The sequence below is a fragment of the Pongo pygmaeus genome, chromosome 18 (genome assembly GCF_028885625.2).
Source record: "Pongo pygmaeus isolate AG05252 chromosome 18, NHGRI_mPonPyg2-v2.0_pri, whole genome shotgun sequence".
Taxonomy (NCBI): Eukaryota; Metazoa; Chordata; class Mammalia; order Primates; family Hominidae; genus Pongo; species Pongo pygmaeus.
Genome location: NC_072391.2, coordinates 77,844,950 through 77,863,353, shown reverse-complemented (window position 1 = coordinate 77,863,353; position 18,404 = coordinate 77,844,950). Strand labels below are relative to the sequence as shown.

General features: G+C 46.1%; 1 long non-coding RNA gene across 1 annotated transcript; it reads left to right on the top strand.

The window, feature by feature from the left end:
- Window positions 1–808: 808 nt before the first annotated feature.
- Window positions 809–2,839, top strand: LOC129015354 (uncharacterized). The gene is made up of 3 exons (XR_008494541.1): window positions 809–1,106; window positions 2,285–2,451; window positions 2,640–2,839. It is a non-coding gene; the product is annotated as an uncharacterized LOC129015354 (long non-coding RNA).
- The last annotated feature ends 15,565 nt before the right edge of the window (window positions 2,840–18,404 follow it).

The window sequence follows — 18,404 nt, the reverse complement described above, 5'->3', positions numbered from 1 at the left end:
GCAGTGGATGTACCAGGCTGTGATATGAAACCTATTTTTATGGCTGGTTGTGGCTCCTCTGAGCTGCTATTGGGTTTGCCCTCCACCCCCTCTCACGCTGACTCTGGGCCCTTCAAAATGAGTCATAGAGAGTCATTACCACTCCCCCCAACCCAACCCAGACTCTGCTGTACACCTCTTGGTTTCTGATAATACAGCATTGTGAAGTCGGGGGAAGGCTGGCAGAGGGGCCCAGTCTAGTCTGTGACCTGAGCCATCATGGCAGGGTGTCCAGGGTGAGGGGAGGGTGGTGTGAATCCCCAGTAATGCAGGTCCTTTCCAGGCCAGGCCCCTGGTCCCCAGGAGTGCGGGGCTGCCCGAGGTCTACTGCTGCCTTATCCAGAGCTGCCACCCCCCGGCGATGACTCAGAGTACCTGTGGCCCCAGCATCATCCCTCCATCCCTGGCTTCGAGGCAGGAGCAGAGTTGCAGACCTGAGAGGCCTTTAATTTGTTTGATATAAGACTTTGCCGCCAGACAAAGTGCTTTGCCTGTGAGGTCTGGCTTGGCCTGGCCTCTGAGAAAGAACAAACACAGACCTCACTGGAAGGAACCTGGAGAACGGGAGAGGAGAGGCTGCTGCTGTCTGCTCTCCCAGCAGCTGGTATAAAGACAATGGGCTTCTAAGTCCCCTAGAGTCCCAGCTGTGTAATTTAAGGCAAGTTCATCTCTCACAGCCTCAGTTTCCTCATTTGCTGGCACCTGTCTTTCTCCTTCATAGCCATTGTCACTCTTGCAATGATATCAACAATGCTTACATTTCAGATAGATCCCCAGCTGGGTTGAAAGGAACGTCAAGACCCTTCCTTTCTTACGACCTATGTATCAACTCCCTTCTACCTTGCCTCCCTCCACTTGGAGCCAGTTCTAGCTGGTGAAATGTAGCCAGAGGTTCCTGGAAAGCCTTTCCTTCTCAAGTAAAGCCTGGCTCAGAGAAAACCACTGGTCTCTTTCCTTTTCTTCCTCCTGACATGAACATGCGGCAGGAAGGAGCATGGAGAAGACGAGAACAAGGCTCTCAGAAGGAACTGGTGTGGCTGGAGCCATAAGAACTCGTTGTGGAGGAGGTGAGGAGGGTGGGAGAGATGGGGGTGTGGTTGAGTGGGGAGGGTGGGAGAGGTGGGGGTGTGGTTGAGTGGGGAGGGTGGGAATGGTGGGGGTGTGTTTGAGTGGGGAGTGTGGGAGAGGTGGGGGTGTGGTTGAGTGGGGAGGGTGGGAATGGTGGGGATGTGGTTGAGTGGGGAGGGTGGGAATGGTGGGGGTGTGTTTGAGTGGGGAGGGTGGGAATGGTGGGGGTGTGGTTGAGTGGGGAGGGTGGGAGAGGTGGGGGTGTGGTTGAGTGGGGAGAATGGGAGAGGTCAGGGTGTGGTTGAGTGGGGAGGGTGGGAGTGGTGGGGATGTGGTTGAGTGGGGAGGGTGGGAATGGTGGGGGTGTGTTTGAGTGGGGAGGGTGGGAATGGTGGGGGTGTGTTTGAGTGGGGAGGGTGGGAATGGTGGGGGTGTGGTTGAGTGGGGAGGGTGGGAGAGGTGGGGGTGTGGTTGAGTGGGGAGAATGGGAGAGGTGGGGGTGTGGTTGAGTGGGGAGGGTGGGAGTGGTGGGGATGTGGTTGAGTGGGGAGGGTGGGAATGGTGGGGGTGTGTTTGAGTGGGGAGGGTGGGAATGGTGGGGGTGTGGTTGAGTGGGGAGGGTGGGAGAGGTGGGGGTGTGGTTGAGTGGGGAGGGTGGGAATGGTGGGGATGTGGTTGAGTGGGGAGGGTGGGAATGGTGGGGGTGTGTTTGAGTGGGGAGGGTGGGAATGGTGGGGGTGTGGTTGAGTGGGGAGGGTGGGAGAGGTGGGGGTGTGGTTGAGTGGGGAGAATAGGAGAGGTGGGGGTGTGGTTGAGTGGGGAGGATGGGAGTGGTGGGGATGTGGTTGAGTGGGGAGAATGGGAGTGGTGGGGGTGTGTTTGAGTAGGGAGGGTGGGAGAAGTTGGGGTGTGGTTGAGTGGGGAGAACAAGAGCGGTGGGGGTGTGGTTGAGTGGGGAGGGTGGGAGAGGTGGGGATGTGGTTGAGTGGGGAGGGTGGGAGTGGTGGGGTGTGGCCTGGAGACACAGCAGCCACTTTGGGATCATGAGGATATTTGAAAGACATGAAGAACACAATGATAGAAGCACATTTGTGACATTGTGACATACAGCAGAATTTATGCTCACCTTTCGATTTCTTACCTGTTTAAACACTGAAATCTGGTCTTTTACTTGTAGGCAAATACAATTTCTGACTTACATAATGATGTATGCACAAGAAGCCTCTCCTTGAATGTATTAATTCAGCAAACAGTTATGGAGTCCTTACAATGTGCTAGTGGAACTTTGAAGATGAACCCAAATTTGGATCCTGGCCTGAAAAGGCTCAAAGCCTAATATGGGGGGTAAGAAATGCAGAATCCATATAACGATGCGGTCTCCCCACCCCTTAAGATCTAGTTATGAGTAGCTGCAATTCCTGTGAATTCCAAGGTGGTTTTACCACCTCAAGTTCACCTTTAGATCTGACTTCTGGCTTCTTTTAGGAAGTTCCCATCTCTAAATCTCATCTCTGTTCCTTTGTTTCTGCCAGCCTGGATCCAAATGTGAAACTTATCTTCTTTTATTAACCAGTCAACCACCTCCTGCCAAAACAACAACAGCAACAACAACAGAAAAAACAAAAACAAAAACAAAAAAAAAACTCTGCATACACAAGACCTTTGTTTCTACAAGAGACTTGGCTAAAGGTTTGGGCACGCATAGCCCCAAAATTAAAAATGGAAAATTGAACACTTCTGTCCTTCAAAGTTATTCGGTCTCTTCTACAGGGTCTCGCCCTTATCTCCGTTCTTCTCCCTGCACTCCCACCACCTTACTTACTCCCATGGCATGCTACATCCTTGCATAAATATGCCCAAGGCAGATGTGGTAATGAAGATTGGTTGAGAATTCTGAAGGCAGACATCCCAGACACCAATGACACCATTTCTCTGTGGCTCACTTTTCTTATCTGTGAAAAGGGAGCTAGTTACCACCAGCCCCAACCCCAATCCTCTCCCCACCTCACAGAATGGGGAGAGGATTCAGTGGGCAGTCCCTGGCATAGGGGCCACAGGCTCTACGACACCAAATATCGTTCATATTCTAGTTCTGTATTCTGTGTCCCCTATTGCCCCAATATAAGTTCATTTAAAACAAAAAGCTTCTATCTCAGGTAGAAAACCCATCATCACTGGGCATTCTCTTCCAGTGATTCTGAGCAGAAACAACGGGGAACGTTTGTCTTCATTGTGACTCAGCGAGCAAAGAGATGGAGTCTTTTCCAAGAAGAAAGTGGGAGATTTGGGACCACTGACGTATTTGGCCCACTGATTCCATTCCTCTAGACCAACACATGTTCATCAAATTGAATCACTCTTATGGGGAACTTAACGGAACTCCGGTGCCCATTGCATTAGTTTTTGATGATGGAATTCTGTTTCTTTGCGAACTTGAACTTGAGGGGTCTGGCTACCCCTCTGAAACTTTTTTTTTGAGGTAAAATCATATAACATAAAATTCACCCTTTTAATGTGTACAATTCAGTGGTTTTTAGTATATTTACAATGTCATGCCGCCATCACCACAATCTAATTCCAGAACATTTTTATCTCCTTAAAAAGCAGCCACTCCCCATTCCCCCATCTGCAGCCCAGGGCAATCCCTAATCTATGTTCTGTCTCTGTGGCCTCTCAGAGACTTCTGGCACCAATCTCTCCAGTCCATGAGCTGTGAACTCCCTTTTTAGCAGATTTGGCCCTGACACCTGCCATCTTACCTTTGCTCCTGGACACCCAGATTGAATCTTCCCTAAAAACCAACTTTGCATTGTTTGCCCAACATTTGAACCTCCTTCCTATATTTGTGTAACTGCTCAGGGTATGACTCATTGTAGGAGGAGTCAGTGGCCATCTTTCTCTATTAAGGCTCAAGAAGATAAATTCATGCTTTCCCAGACTTCCTTGCAACAAGTCCTTAGATGGGTGTGCTAGGATCAAGCTCATCCAATGACTATGAGTCTGGAGCCAGTGGCCTAAAAAGTCAGGGGTAGTGAAGAATCTTTGCTGTTAGTGTGGTGGTAGCAGTGGTAATGTCAAAGGCCTACCGGCAGCAGGGCTGTGGGCCCATGGCAGCGGGACCATGCTCAGTGGCACTAATGTCTGCATTGGGCTGGCTGGTTCTGATTTTGGCTGTCTCTTAGACTCCCTTGCTCCTGGCCACTGTTTAAGTTGGTCCTCCAGCCTTCTTGGCTATTGAGTGAGCTAGATCCTATCTTTAAAATAGATTTCCTTTCCATTAAAATCATCCAGAGTTGGTTTCCATGCTTGCAGTCAAGGACCCCATCTGGAAGAAGTATTTTATGAGTAGAGTCTTAACTAGAACGGGTCATAGGGTTTTGCCCCAGAATACTGCAATTAAGAGGGCACCATATTATGAAGCTTGAACTCCCTCCCCCATGCTCTTCCTTTTTCCTGTTGCAGTGCTGAGCTGGCCTCTTCTTCTGAGACCAGTACCTCAGCAGCAGGTGAACAAAGACAGAGATGGAGACTTAAGATCAAAGGCGCTGAGTGCCTGACCAGGGGTCCCTCTGTGAGGGAAGAGAAAAAGCCCTTCCTCTGTTTCTTTGAATTTCCTTGTTTAGAAACTGAATTTCTGGGCCAGGTGTGGTGGCTTATGCCTGTAACCCCAGCACTTTGGGAAGCTGAGGCGGGTGGATCACCTGAGGTCAGGTGTTTGAGACCAGCCTGGCCAACATGGCAAAACCCCATCTTTAATAAAAATAGAAAAAGCAGCTGGGCATGGTGGTGGGCGCCTGTAATCCCAGCTACTCAGGAGGCTGAGACAGGATAATCGCTTGAACTTGGGAGGTGGAGGTTGCAGTGAGCTGAGGAGCTGAGATCGCACTGTTGCATTCCAGCCTGGGCGACAAGAGCAAAACTCCATCAAAAAAAAAAAAAAAGAAAGAAAGAAAGAGAAAGAAGGAAGGAAGGCAGGAAGGAAGAAAGAAAGAAAGAAAAGGAAAGAAAGAAAGAAGGAAGGAAAGAAAGAAAGAAAGAAAGAAATTGAGTTTCTGGCTGCTTGTTGTGAGTTGAATCATGTCTCCACAAAAGACATGCTGAAGTCACAACCCCAGTATCTAAGAATCTGACCTTCTTTGGAAATAGGGTTGGTGCAGATGTAATTAGTTAGAATGAGGTCACACTGGAGTAGGGTGGGCTCTTAATCCAATAGGGCTGGTGTCCTAGTAAGAAGAAGGAGGATGACACAAAGACAGACACACAGGGATAATGCCTTGTGACCATAAGAGCGGAAGTTGGAGTGGTGCCGCTACAAGCCTGGAATTGCCGGCCACCACCAGAGCTAGAAAGATACAAGGAGGGATTTTAGCTTCAGGAACTATGAGGAGCATTTATGTTATTTTAAGCCACCCAGTTTGCAGTAAAACTAAAGGAAACTAAAACATCTTTTGAATCCAAATTCCTGGCCATAGCTCTGCTTAACAAGACAGCCTTGGAAGCAGACAGAATGGGGTTTGAGTCTCAGCTCTGTTACCACCTGCTGCACGGGTTCAGAGGTAAGCTGTTTACCTCCTTGACATCTCCATTTCCTCATCTGCAAATCAAAGATGAACATAGCTTCTTCAAAGACTGTTAAACATTTAGAGGAGTGCACGGCACATAAACGGCAACTATTAATATGAAAGAACTGCTTCCTGTCGGTATCTGGCCCCGATGGTCGCTTCCTGTTGAGGGAAACAAGTCTAAAGCCTGCTCTTAGAATACAGATCAGTGCCACGGATTATTCAGATACAATGAATTTTCTTTTTTTAAGAAAAGAGATAATTCCGCGTTTGCTATGTTTTTCCTTCCTATTTTTAACATCTTTCTGTACTTTTAGATTATGGTGCAGGTAGCCCTCTTTCCCAGGAAAAGTGGGTGCTTCACAAAGGGTGCCCACTGTTGCCCAGGGACAGAGCCTCCTGCAGCCAGCTGGGGTAGAATGGAGAGGGTGCAGGTGCTGCCCAGGCCAGTAATCTAGCTGCCAATCTGGGGACACTCAGAGCAGCCGGTGGCTTTAATATCCGCTCTTCACAGCTTCATCTCCACTCGAGATGGCTGTGCTGATTGTAATGCAATAAAGCTGGAGTTTTGTGGGGAGACTGCTCTCCCTGGTTATTTCATTTAGAAGCCATCGTAATACTCTTCAGGGAGAGATAAGAGTGATTTAAGTAATTCAGGACTCCAGGAGTCCAGGACATTTATGGTTCCTTCTAACCCTGGGGAATTTTATGATTTGAGGCCTATGGCCACAGAGCAAAGCCAGCCTGCTGTTGATATGGGGAACAGATTTAACAGGTGCGAGCACCTGTCGGTGCCAGGTGATTTATACACAACTATCCATGTTTACCTTGCAACAACCTTTAGGGAACATCAGGCCAGGTTCCTGTGGACCACATATAAAGATTCCTGTGGCCGGGCGTGGTGGCTCATGCCTGTAATCCCAGCACTTTGGGAGGCTGAGGCGGGCGGATCACCTGAAGTCAGGAGTTTGAGACCAGCCTGGCCAACCTGGTGAAACCCTGTCTCTACTAAAAATACAAAAAGTAGCTGGGCACGGTGGCAGGTGTCTGTAATCCCAGCTACTTGGGAGGCTGAGATAGGAGAATTGCTTGAACCTGGGAAGTGGAGGTTGCCATGAGCCGAGATCACGCCACTGCATTCCAGCCTGGGCAACAGAGACAGACGCTGTCTCAAAAAAACAAAAAACAAAACAAAACAAAACAAAAAAATCCTGTGCACGTGACTTATTAAGGAGGAACTCCCAGGGAAAACTGGCAGAGGAGAAGGGGAGAGGGGTGAAAAGAGAGAGAAGCCCAGGAAGAGTGTGATTTCAGGCCGATGCCTGTGGAGGGGAGCTTGAGTTTGCTCCTGCAGGGGAACCCTGGAGTGTATAGTGCACCTGTCCTAGATGCCAGAAAGCTGGAGTTCCATACCCCTGCACCCACATATGCTGGGTGTTGAGGCTCAGCATAAATAAACTCCCAGGCACCTGTGGTTCCCATCTGTGCCTATAAAAGGCTTTAGCAACCCAAGGGCAGTTGGATACAAAAATACCCAAGGCCAGCAGATGAACATTGAGCAGGAATAAACAGAATGCAAGGACGTCTGGGTGGAAGTCACCAGTGCCTGCACATGGAACTGTGACGATTACCATTTTTCAGATTAAGAAACTGAGGCTCACATTGTGAAATAACAGTCTCTGGAAAGGTGAGTGGCCAGGTCTGGATTTGAACCTATGATTCCAGAGTGTTTGTTCTTTCCACTGAGATTGCTGGATTGCTAGTGTCTGGGGACCAGTGGCTGAAAGCATTGACTTCTCTTGTTTCTTTTTTCTGTTAAAAATATTTATGTTACAGTTTTCATGCCTAAAAAAGTAATAAATAGCTATGAGAACAAGTGATTTATGGCTCACGCATAATACGGACAAATCTCACTAGAGTTCTGATGATTGAAAGAAGCCAGACACAAAAGAGTGAGATTCTCTTTATACAAAGTACACACAGAGAGATAGAAAACATTCTTCTCTGGTGATAAAAGTCAGGCTCTTGGTGACTCTTGGGGGTGGGCATTAGGGACTGAAAGGGAGCCCCAAATGTACCTTTTGGGAGCTGGTCATGTGTGGGGTCTTGATTTGGGTGTTGGGTTCACGAATAGGTTCAGTTTGTTAAAATTACTCAAGCTAGGTACTTAAGTGATGTGTGCTCTTTATATGCATGTCATGCCTCAATACAAATTTAAATTGAAGAAAAAAAGTGTAAAGGTGGAAAGGGAGAAAATAAAATTGGGCATAATCCCACTCACTCAGAAATCACTGTGATTAGCCGGGCTTGATGGTGGGTGTCTGTAATCCCAGCTACTTGGGAGGCTGAGGCGGGAGAATCGCTTAAACCTGGGAGGTGGAGATTGCAGTGAGCTGAGATCGTGCCATTGCACTCACTTCAGCCTGGGTGACAGAGCGAGACTCTGCCTACCCCCCCACCCCCCCAAAAAAGAAATCACTATGATTAATGTTGTCTTGATGTATATCTTGTAAAATGTTTTCATGTGCACACACACACACAAAGACGCCCGCAAACACACACAAACACACCCACAAACACACGTGAGGGAGTTTCTGGCTGTGCTGGAGGTGATTATCCTAACCTTGAGGGTGGGCCATCTTGTCCTCTGTATTGACAGGAATAGAAAGTACACCAGGGTCAGTGGTCTGGGAAGAGCTGGAAAGGGATAGGTCCAAGAGAACCCAGATGTCCCAAGGATCTGGAAGGTGGAGCTCCCAGTGATGAGTGTTTTCATTTAAAGCATGTGTCCCTATTTGCATCCCCACCACTGCTGACGTGGATTGTGCCCACATTAACAATTCATTTACTCTTTTATTCAACAGACATTTGCGAGCACAGACGAAGTGCAGATACTGAACAATGCACAGGATCTGGGGAGACAGATACTGAGAAATAAGACGTAGTTTCTGAACTCAAGAAGCTTTGAGTAAAACAGTGTAGCTCTGAGCAAGATACTGCCCTCATAGGAACCTCGTTTTCCTTATCAGAAACATGGGATTAATAAGGCCTGCCAGGCTAGGTAATTTTGAAATCAAGTGGGGTGACATTCGTAAATAACTAGAACAAAGCATGGACTCCTTTACTCTACACTGCATTGCACGCATGCTCTAGGAACCTGGTTTGAGCCCAGGTTGTGTTCACACTGGGATCCAGGCACATCTAACCGATGAATAAGCTGGCTCTATCAGAAATATGTTTGCATGCATGTTTAGGAGCTCCCAGGAAAGAACTCACCCTAAGTGAAGAGGAAGTCACGACAAGCAGGCATAACTCGGTAAGGCTAACTTCTCTGAGTGAAAGAATCATTCTGATTAGATGAATGAGGTCTATACCTAGGAAAGTTTCTGGAATGTGAAAACTCAAAGAGTAGACTTCCTAAGGTGCCCAAACAGGACTCCCGTCTTCTAATTCCAGACGGACCTTGCAGGTGGCAATCGTGCTTGGGAGGACATGGTGGTGGCAGGTGAGTGGGGTTGTATCCTCTACTTCAGTGGTTCCTGTAGGAAGTGTCTGTGATGTTCGGAACTCAGTAGTTCTGGGAGGAATGGCATTGTCCTGTGGACATGTGAGTGCCAAGGGAAGAGGGTTGGAGGAGGTGTAGGGGAAGGTCATGGAGATGCCACATGGAAAATGGCTGCACTGGCTCACTGGCAGCCTGAGGCTCCCCTGGGAACTCACAAATGCTTGGGACATGAAACCTGGCTGGGGAATCAGGATTCCCTACTTTGGGTGGATTTTGCAGGGGTCTGCTTTCTCTTTCTTTTAGTCAGGATGGGGGCGTACCTTGACTTATATACAATAGTCCTTTTCTTCTCTCAGGGTTCCTGACTGTGGCTGTGGGTGGCCTGGACTTGGCCCTGGAGGGAGATTCATTCAGAGAAGAGGGATGGAGCTGCTATGTTCACCCACTTTCCCAATTATTGCCCCTCTCCTCCAGGGCATTTGCTGGGGGTGGGGGGTGGCGGAATAAAGTTCCCTGACTTGGAGTAGTGCTTCTCAAACTTTAATGGGAATGAGAAAATCCTGGGAATCTGGTTAAATGCAGATTCTGACTCAGTAGGTCTGGGATAGGGCCTAGGATTCTGCATTTCTGACAAGCTCCCAAGTGGTGCTGGTGCTGCTCTTGCCTGACCACGCTTGGAAAAGAAAGACACGAGAAGTGATCATCAGAATCCTGCGAATCTGGATTCTTAAGTACCAGCATTTTTAAGTATCATAACTTGCTGTTATGATCAGGCAAGTGTGGAAAATCCTGGAATAGATCATCTTGAAAAATAAGCTGAGATTTGAAAGGGTGTTTTTAATTCATGTTTTGATGAAGTATCTACTTGGTGCTGGTTAGATCTGGGAGGGGCTTGGAACACTGTCCAGGTATATTGAGTGCTATGTGACTTTTCATTAAATAAAATTTGTGGGTTTTGGTGGGAGAAAATGCAGGGAGAAGATAGATCCTTGTTTGTAAGTCATTTCCAGACGTGAAGAGAGATGGGAACCCACACACCTAACTGATTTTGCAGGAGGTGACCATGGTGGTAATTTCAGACACCTCCAAAGAAAGAATGGAGTCATCAGACTTGATGAGGGGAGTAAAGCTGGAAGGATCTAGGGTGGCCTGACAGTATCAAAACTTTCAAAAGGCCATCCGAGTTCTACTTGAACCATTGCAAATGCAGAATTTGTATTGCTTAGTTCAGTGGTTTCCTAAGTCTGCTTGTATAGCCCTGGGGTTCCATGCGACTCTGGTGAGGACCATGAAGTGTGGAGTGGCCAAGGCAGGATGAGAGAATGGCATGGAAAAGGAGCCCCGTCCTGCTTCATGGAGAGTAGCTTTGCTGGCCTTTGATCAAGGTTCTGTGTTAGCAAAGGCTACTCTTTCCTAAAGCAAGGTTTGAAAAACCATTTGCCTAGAGTGTGCCCTCCTTTGGGGTTCCTTATGTCCAGATAGTGCTTTCTCTCTTCTTTCCACCGTAAACTCCTATTCCCCCTTTATAGTCCAGCTCAGGTGTGTCTGTCCTAATGCAGCTTTCCTCAAACACCATGCACACCAGCAGTCCTTTTTCTGCGTTTCCACTGTCCCTCACTCATACTTCATGTGCTGCTATTAACTTACTGTATTAAACATGTATGTCTCTGCATGCCTATTTCCCTTATTACACCAGGAGCTCCTTTAGGCAGACATGATGTCACCCATCTCTGTTCATGGGCATAAACTGTGCCTGGCTTAAAGTAATTATGGTTAAATGCTTGCAGAATGGGATGCCACCTGGTTAATAGTTCCCTGATTAAGAAGCACACCTTCTTTCCGTTAGAGCCTTAGATGAAGCCAGCGTTTTTATTAATTCAAGATTTCATAAATGGTTAATAATCTCTCTTTGCCTCTCCTGGAATTTGCCAGGTTTGGCAAGAACAGGTAAACATGTCCGATAATATCCCCTTTCCTGTCCTCCTGCCCTCACTGACGGTGTTGTGCTTTTAAATTTTTTTCTTGGAGAGACTAGACGTTTACTTTCCTCCACTTCCCCTGAGATATGATCGAATGCCCAATGCAAAGGTTCAGAGTTGGTGAACAACTTAAAGCTCATATTGAATAAAAGATCTGGCTGCCGTCACCATTTGGGGCATTGCAGTCTGATGATTCTTTTCCCAGAGATGTGGGACTTGCTGATACAGGCCTCCCATTTACGCTCCACAAAGGGTGCAGCTGAGATGGCTGGAGCTTATTCTAAGAAGCTGGGCCTTCTGCTCTCCTGGCATTGATCAGGAGGCTCCAGATATTTCCTTGAGGCTATTCAAGAAGCAGAAAGTTGTGCAGGAGCAGATACAGAAGGAGGCCTGTGAGAGTCAGTGACCTGCCTTGATTCATTTTGCAGTGTGAATTGAGAACTTCAAGTTTTGAAGCTGCTAATTAATTGGTCAGGATCCTGTCTTGAGAATTTTTAGGAGATTTTGCTAACTCTGTCTTCTTCAAAGGCACTGATTACCTTGGTGGACCTTTTTTGCAAACAATCTTGTGATCCAGGGAGCAGTGTTTCTAAAATAGGAAAACAGGATGCGGATAAACATTGATCATTTAACCCTCAGACACTGGGAACCCACCGTGTGCTAGATTTTTCTGCCAGGTACTGGAGTAAGAATAAGGCAATGCAGAAGATTAATGGACTGTCAAAAGCACAACCAGGCCGGGCGTGGTCGCTCACGCCTGTAATCCCAGCACTTTGGGAGGCCCAGGCAGGTGGATCACGAGGTCAGGAGATCGAGACCATCTTGGCTAACACGGTGAAACCCCATCTCTACTAAAAATACAAAAAATTGGCTGAGTGTGGTGGTGGGCGCCTGTAGTCCCAGCTACTCAGAAGGCTGAGGCAAGAGAATGGCGTGAACCCGGGAGGCGGAGCTTGCAGTGAGCTGAGATCGCGCCACTGCACTCCAGCCTGGGTGGCAGAGCGAGACTCCGTCTCAAAAAAAAAAAAAAAAAAAAAAAAGCACGACCAATTCACCTTCTCTTGATTGTTGAGTCAATGTAGTTAGTCAATATAGACCAGAAAATCAGTCTGATGGATTGAATTGGCCAACTAATCTAGACAAAATAGAAAAGCTGGCTATATGTGTAGGCAGAATGGGGACAGGGTAAGAAGGAATGTTTCAAACTGGTTATAAGTTTAGACAGTGGAAGGAGGATAAATCATAGAACAAACTAGTTTTATGTGTAGACATAATGGGATAAAGTGTAGGTTTGATGAACACACAAAACAGTAGATGTGTTCTCCATGGGAAAGTTAATCCTTTTGGCAATTCCAGATATGACGATGTTCCATGAATGGAATGGTGATCTGAAATCCTGTTGATCCATATGGATGGTTGGTTGCCAGAGATCTGAGGGGCTTTGAAGAAAAGATTAGGAGTAACTTCTCTATCAGGTGAACCCCATCAGATATTGTTAAGTGTCAAAATTATGATATTGATTGCATTTACAGTGATAACATAACTGCTATGGTGGTCATCTCTCAGCACTTGTTGGTTCTCCACATAGTATTGATGATGGCGATGATAATAGCAATAATTGTTGAACATCTACAAAATGTGAGATGCTTTCTATGATTTTTTTTAGTCTCCTAACAACCTACAATGCAGGATTTACAGCAAGTATTTTACAGGTAAGGATTCTGAGGTCAGAGATGTTAATTTCCTTGCCAAATGTCTGGTGAATACGCCATGTAAAGGAGTGGCTGCCAGTGTGTGCTGGAGTCAAGTATTGGGGTTTGGGTGCCTCCTTTGACATTTAAGAGCTTGATTGACCTTGGGCAATCTGTGAAACTTTTCTATGCCTTGGTGTTCTTATCTGTAAAATGAGACTGTTGTGAGGATTTAATGTGCCTGTCACATACTAAATGATCAACAAATGTTAGCTGTTGCCGCTGCTGTTCTTCTTGTTATTTTTACTATTGATGGCGGGGCTGTGAGCCAAAGACAGACTTGGCTATAAAACAGTGTCCTTTCTTCTGTACCTCACTGCCTTCTGGAAACAGGGGAGAGTAGGAAGTCAGGTTATTCCATACTGTACTTTATCCCTTTTTTCTAGTGTGTGGATCTCCACCACTCCAGACGCTCTCGGACACCTGGAGTGCTGCTTCGGAAATGCACCTGCCCGGAGTCCAGGTGGCCCATTCTTTTTGTAGCCAATGACAAAGGCAGAGGCCACTCACCAGGTGGAAATAGACTAAAGTCCCTGCTCCCCAGTGAGAGTGACACCTCAGTGTCTCTCTGTCCCCGAGTCCACCTCCTGACAGGCCCATTAGTGCCCTGTCCTCCTGACTGGCCATATTGGAAGCTAGGGAGGGAGTGACCATGACCCCATTGTTCAGAGCCTCTGATTAATGCTCACCTCCCGAGCTGGCTCCACTTCCTCCACTGTGTCTGATTAAAACAGCCAGGGGCGACCCAAATATAGCCCAAAATTGTTGGTTAAAATCTTTTTGGTTTCAGGCAACAGAAACCTACTCTGGCAGTGTATACAAAATGGAAGACTTATTGTAAGACCTCAGGGCTGCCACATAGAATCCAAGTGCCAAAATGCAGCTGAGGACCCAGAAAACTGCAGGGAGCCCCTGGAATGAACACTGTACCTCTCGTTCCATGTCACAATGCAGCATCCTTTTCTTCTCAGAACTGGCTTTCTCTGCTACTCCCATGTGGAACGCACGGCTACCCCAACACCTGTGTTTTCGTGCATAGGTCAAGTCACATGGAAATTTCCACATCTAAATACTAAGGAAACATCTCTCATTGGCCTCACCTGGACCACGTCTTTACCACTGACCAACCTGATGAAACTGCATTTGGATATTAAACATCAATATGAGTTCTAGTTGGGAATGTGGAAATGCTAACCAAATGAAAAGGAAAGGGATTACACAACATTGTGCACCACAGGCTCACCACTGTATAAACTTATTAATATTTACAATTAAAGATGAGAAGACGCTGCAGTGAGATGCATTAAATGGCTTGTATTTTGCCGCTATTGCTATTATTAATAACAGTAATTGGCATCTATGCTGTCCTGTATAGTTCAGAATTCAAGGCTGCTGTGGGTGGACATTCTTCACTTTTGTAGACAGGAAAACTGAGGTTCAAAGTTGTTGACTCTGCTAGTAAGTCATAGAGTCAGACCCCAGATGTCATGTTTTCTCAGCTGTATCATATTGTGTCTCAAGTTGTAAAGTTGACCAAAGAGAGAGAATTTTAAAATCGATTCTGTTTGTGAGGAGTGTTCTAGGCTGGTGACATCTATAGAGGGAGTCCTGAAACCATATATGCTGAAGGGAAATACAGAATGGAGGTTTCCTGGGGTAAGAAGCCAGGAGGAAGTAAGAAGATTCAGTGTTCTTTTCTATGGGTTCAAGGAATGGCTGGGTGCATGGCTAACCCTCTATGTCAAATCTTGCATAAGAAACATACCAGAAAAGACTTATGAACCTTATGTAGTCCAAACTGCTCAGGGAATGCCTGAGTTTCCATTATTAGAGATGCTTTTGGGTTACGGGAGCCTTCTAGCCCTATGATTCTCAGGATTTGAGAGACCAACTTATCTTTGTAAATCCTCCATTAGAAGACATTATACCTCTCTGAAAACTGTTATGCCCCACATATGATCCATGTTTTCCTGTCTTTTTGTTTGTTTGTTTTGTTTTGAGACAGAGTTTCGCTCTTGTTGCCCAGGCTGGAGTGCAGTGGTTCACTGCAACCTCTGCCTCTTCGGTTCAAGCAATTCTCCAGCCTCAGCCTCCCTAGTAGCTGGGATTATAGTCGCCTGCCACCACACCCAGCTAATTTTTGTATTTTTAGTAGAAACGGGGCTTTACCATGTTGGCAGGGCTGGTAATTCCTGACCTCAGGTGATCCATCTGCCTCGGCCTCCCAAAGTGCTGGGATTACAGGCGTGAGACACTGCGCCCGGCCTTTCTTGTCTTTTTTTTCAACAAAGAATATAAGACCAAATATTGGTTGAATGAATATATATAGGCATTTCACCTACACATGTGATAGTTTCCATTTCAAGGACATTACATTATTTTCTAACATGAAAAGAGTGGAGATATTTTGCCCCATATCAAACACAAATTGGGGATAATTGTAATTTTTCAAAGACCAAGAGGGGAGACAAAGTGTCCAGCCTTAGTCTGTAGTAATTTTGGCTTTAGAAGAGAATAGGTAATTTATTTCAAAAGCCAGAACATACCCAGTAAAAGGGTCTGCAGGAGGCATCACTCTGGAGGTCTAGGTGGGTTCCCGCTCATCCTCTACTGGGATAGTCCAGCTGTTCAGAGATGAAGATTTGGGAGCTCATAATGCTAATGATGTATAAATTCATTTTCAGCTATTTTATTAAGCTGGTCTTTCCAGGTTCATTATCATTAATATTTATGGTTGGAATATGTTCCTCCAGAGACTCTGCAAATAGCTCTTCTATTGTTCAGGCAAAATTTATAGCAAGTTAGACTAAGAGGGAGCACTATATGAACCCAGGCTTGCACTTCCCATAGGAATTGAAAGCTTTGCTGATGGTTTTGGATAGGTGTGAATCTTCAGTCTATAGGTCCAGCCATCTTTTAGATATAGGTCATTAACTATGCTGTTATGAATCCAAGAGGGAATATGAAGTTGTATGTGCCAGAAGGGAGAGAGGTGTGGTGCAAACTTCCCGAGATCACATCCTCCTTTGTTGTAACTGGCTCTGGCAAATTCTTCCTTTTGCTGCCACAGTCTCTGCCCCAAAAAAGCCTCACAATTTCCTCTGGATGCAAAGGTACAGGCAGGACTGTAATGCAACTACTGTGAATTTCCTGCCCAGTGGGATGCAAGTGTCTTCCTCCCCTGAAGAGCCCACATAGAGTTCTGGCACTTGCAGCCGTGCCATCTGCACCTTCCAGAGATTTCACACTGCTATGTTGCAAATAGGGCTTGAAATTTCTGGCTGTGTCAGGAGGAAGGAAATGGCTTTACCACTTAGCCATGCATCTGATGACAAGCTCTGGGTGGGCAGGAAACTATGGGAAGAAGACAGATTTGGGTATTAGAATCAAATGTTACCTCTGGTACACTTTAAAACGATGAGATATTCTGTGCCTCCTAAAAACAATTTTTGGGGATGGTATGGAGGGTTCTCACAAGGGCATGAGCCCCTGATAATGTCATAAGCGCCAGTTCGATAAGCACGGCCAGACCAATACAAGTTCACATACCTGATGTCTTAAAGACACCTGACACCAGGCTCAAGTGAAATCCTCGCCTGTAAAACCAAAGGGTCAGATAGAGGATCTCTATGGTTCTTTCCAGGTGTGACGATTTGAGACTCTAAAAAGAATGGATTTCCCTTCACTAGCGTATTTCCTTGTCATTTAGATTCTAGCAAGACCTTGTTTATGTTGGAAACTGTTAGCAGATGCCGAAGCTGTCCAGGGCTGAATGAGTACCATGTTACTCAGGCTTCACTGCGCTGAAGGAAGAGGTTGAGATGAGGGCAGTCACTCACTTGTGATGAAGACCCACTCTGCAGCTTCATTTCCTGTCATTACAGACAGTGTCTGGGCCCAATCAGGAGGGGCTCATGGAGAATGGGGGTCAGGTGGCACTGCGGTCTCTAGGGAGAGCAAATACAAATTGGATACCACCTATAGGTCGCAAAATGGAGAATAAGTTTCTAAGAACAGCTAAAAAACAAAAGAGACGTGACAACCAAATGTAACATGTGACCCCTTGATAGGCCCTTAGATTTTTTTTAAAAAAAAAGCTATAAAGAACATTATTGGGACCACTGTGTCAATTTGAATATGATTGCATGTTATATGATATTATTGCATTAATATTAAACTTCTTAAGTATGAAATTGGTGTGGTGGTTATGTAAGAGGATTCTTTAATTTTGGAATCCTCTTATATGCTATGTGTGTGTGCATCTATATCTATATCTATATATAATATGTACTTACAGAGAGATGAAGCAAATGTCATAAAATATTAACAGTTGGTGAATGTAGGTGAAACTTGTATGGTGTTCCTTGTGTTATTCTTTCTAATCTTCTATAAGTCTGAAGTCTTTGAAAATAAAAAGTATAGGAAAATGGCCCCAAAGTCAGCTATGTGCCATGGTGTAGCTTCCCTATCCTACAATCCTTCTGGTTTTATTCATCCCACAGGTTAAGGCAGACACACTCCTGTTATACTTTGGGCTCATTTCCTTATTTGCTGTGTTCTCTCTGCAGACAGAGTCAGCAACCTCCTTATAATTGTGTGGCTTGATGATGTGAGGAATATCAGACTTGTCCCTAAAACTCATTTATATGTGTCTTGGGCTACTCCTCCTCAGCACCCAAGTAAGAGCCATTTTTAAGTGACGGCAACAGTGTCGGCAAAAGCAAACATTTGTTGAATATTCACTGTGTGCCAGATATTTTATCTGTATCAGTTCACCTGATTCTCATAAACAAACCTCTGTTAGGTTCTTTTATCACCCTGTTTTATAGATGAGGTGATGAGGCTCCTACTGCTGACAAGCAGTGGAGCCAGAATTTGAAGAATCTAGGGCCAATGACTCTAAAACCTGCATTCCTGACCACGATTGAGCATGTCTCGGCCTGCAACTGCATTGCAACTACCTAGAGAACATTTGCAAAATTTACATGTGCAGGCCCTGCTCCCAGGAGTACTGAGTTATGCAGTGGGGCTCAGACATCTGTTGCATGTAAAGGTTTGGCTGTTCGGCTTCAGTCTCCCTTGTCTCCCTCAGCCTTGGGTAAGTTCCATCCATGACCTGTCTCCTCTCCCATCACCACTTGGGAGAGTAAATCCCTTTAACCTTAGGGATTTGGTGTGGCTCTTCTTTTCTGCTGATACTACCATCTGTCTGGGTTGGCTCTGATAGCCTCACAGCGTGCAAGTTGGGGCCAGTGGTGTGGCCGAACTAATAAACTTACCAGGCATCATTCTCATACTTGGCTTCATGTGGAGCTGTGGCAGAAACTTAGGTGAAAGTGCCTGTGGACCCTTGCATTGGGTAACCTGTGCCTCCTGACAAGAGTCTTCTGGGGAAGGAGGACAGAGGCACAAGGAGGAGGAGCAGGCTTCAGCTGTATCTGTAATGTTTCATTTCTTATTTTTTGGATGAATCTCAAGAGAATGATGCAGAGGGAAAAAG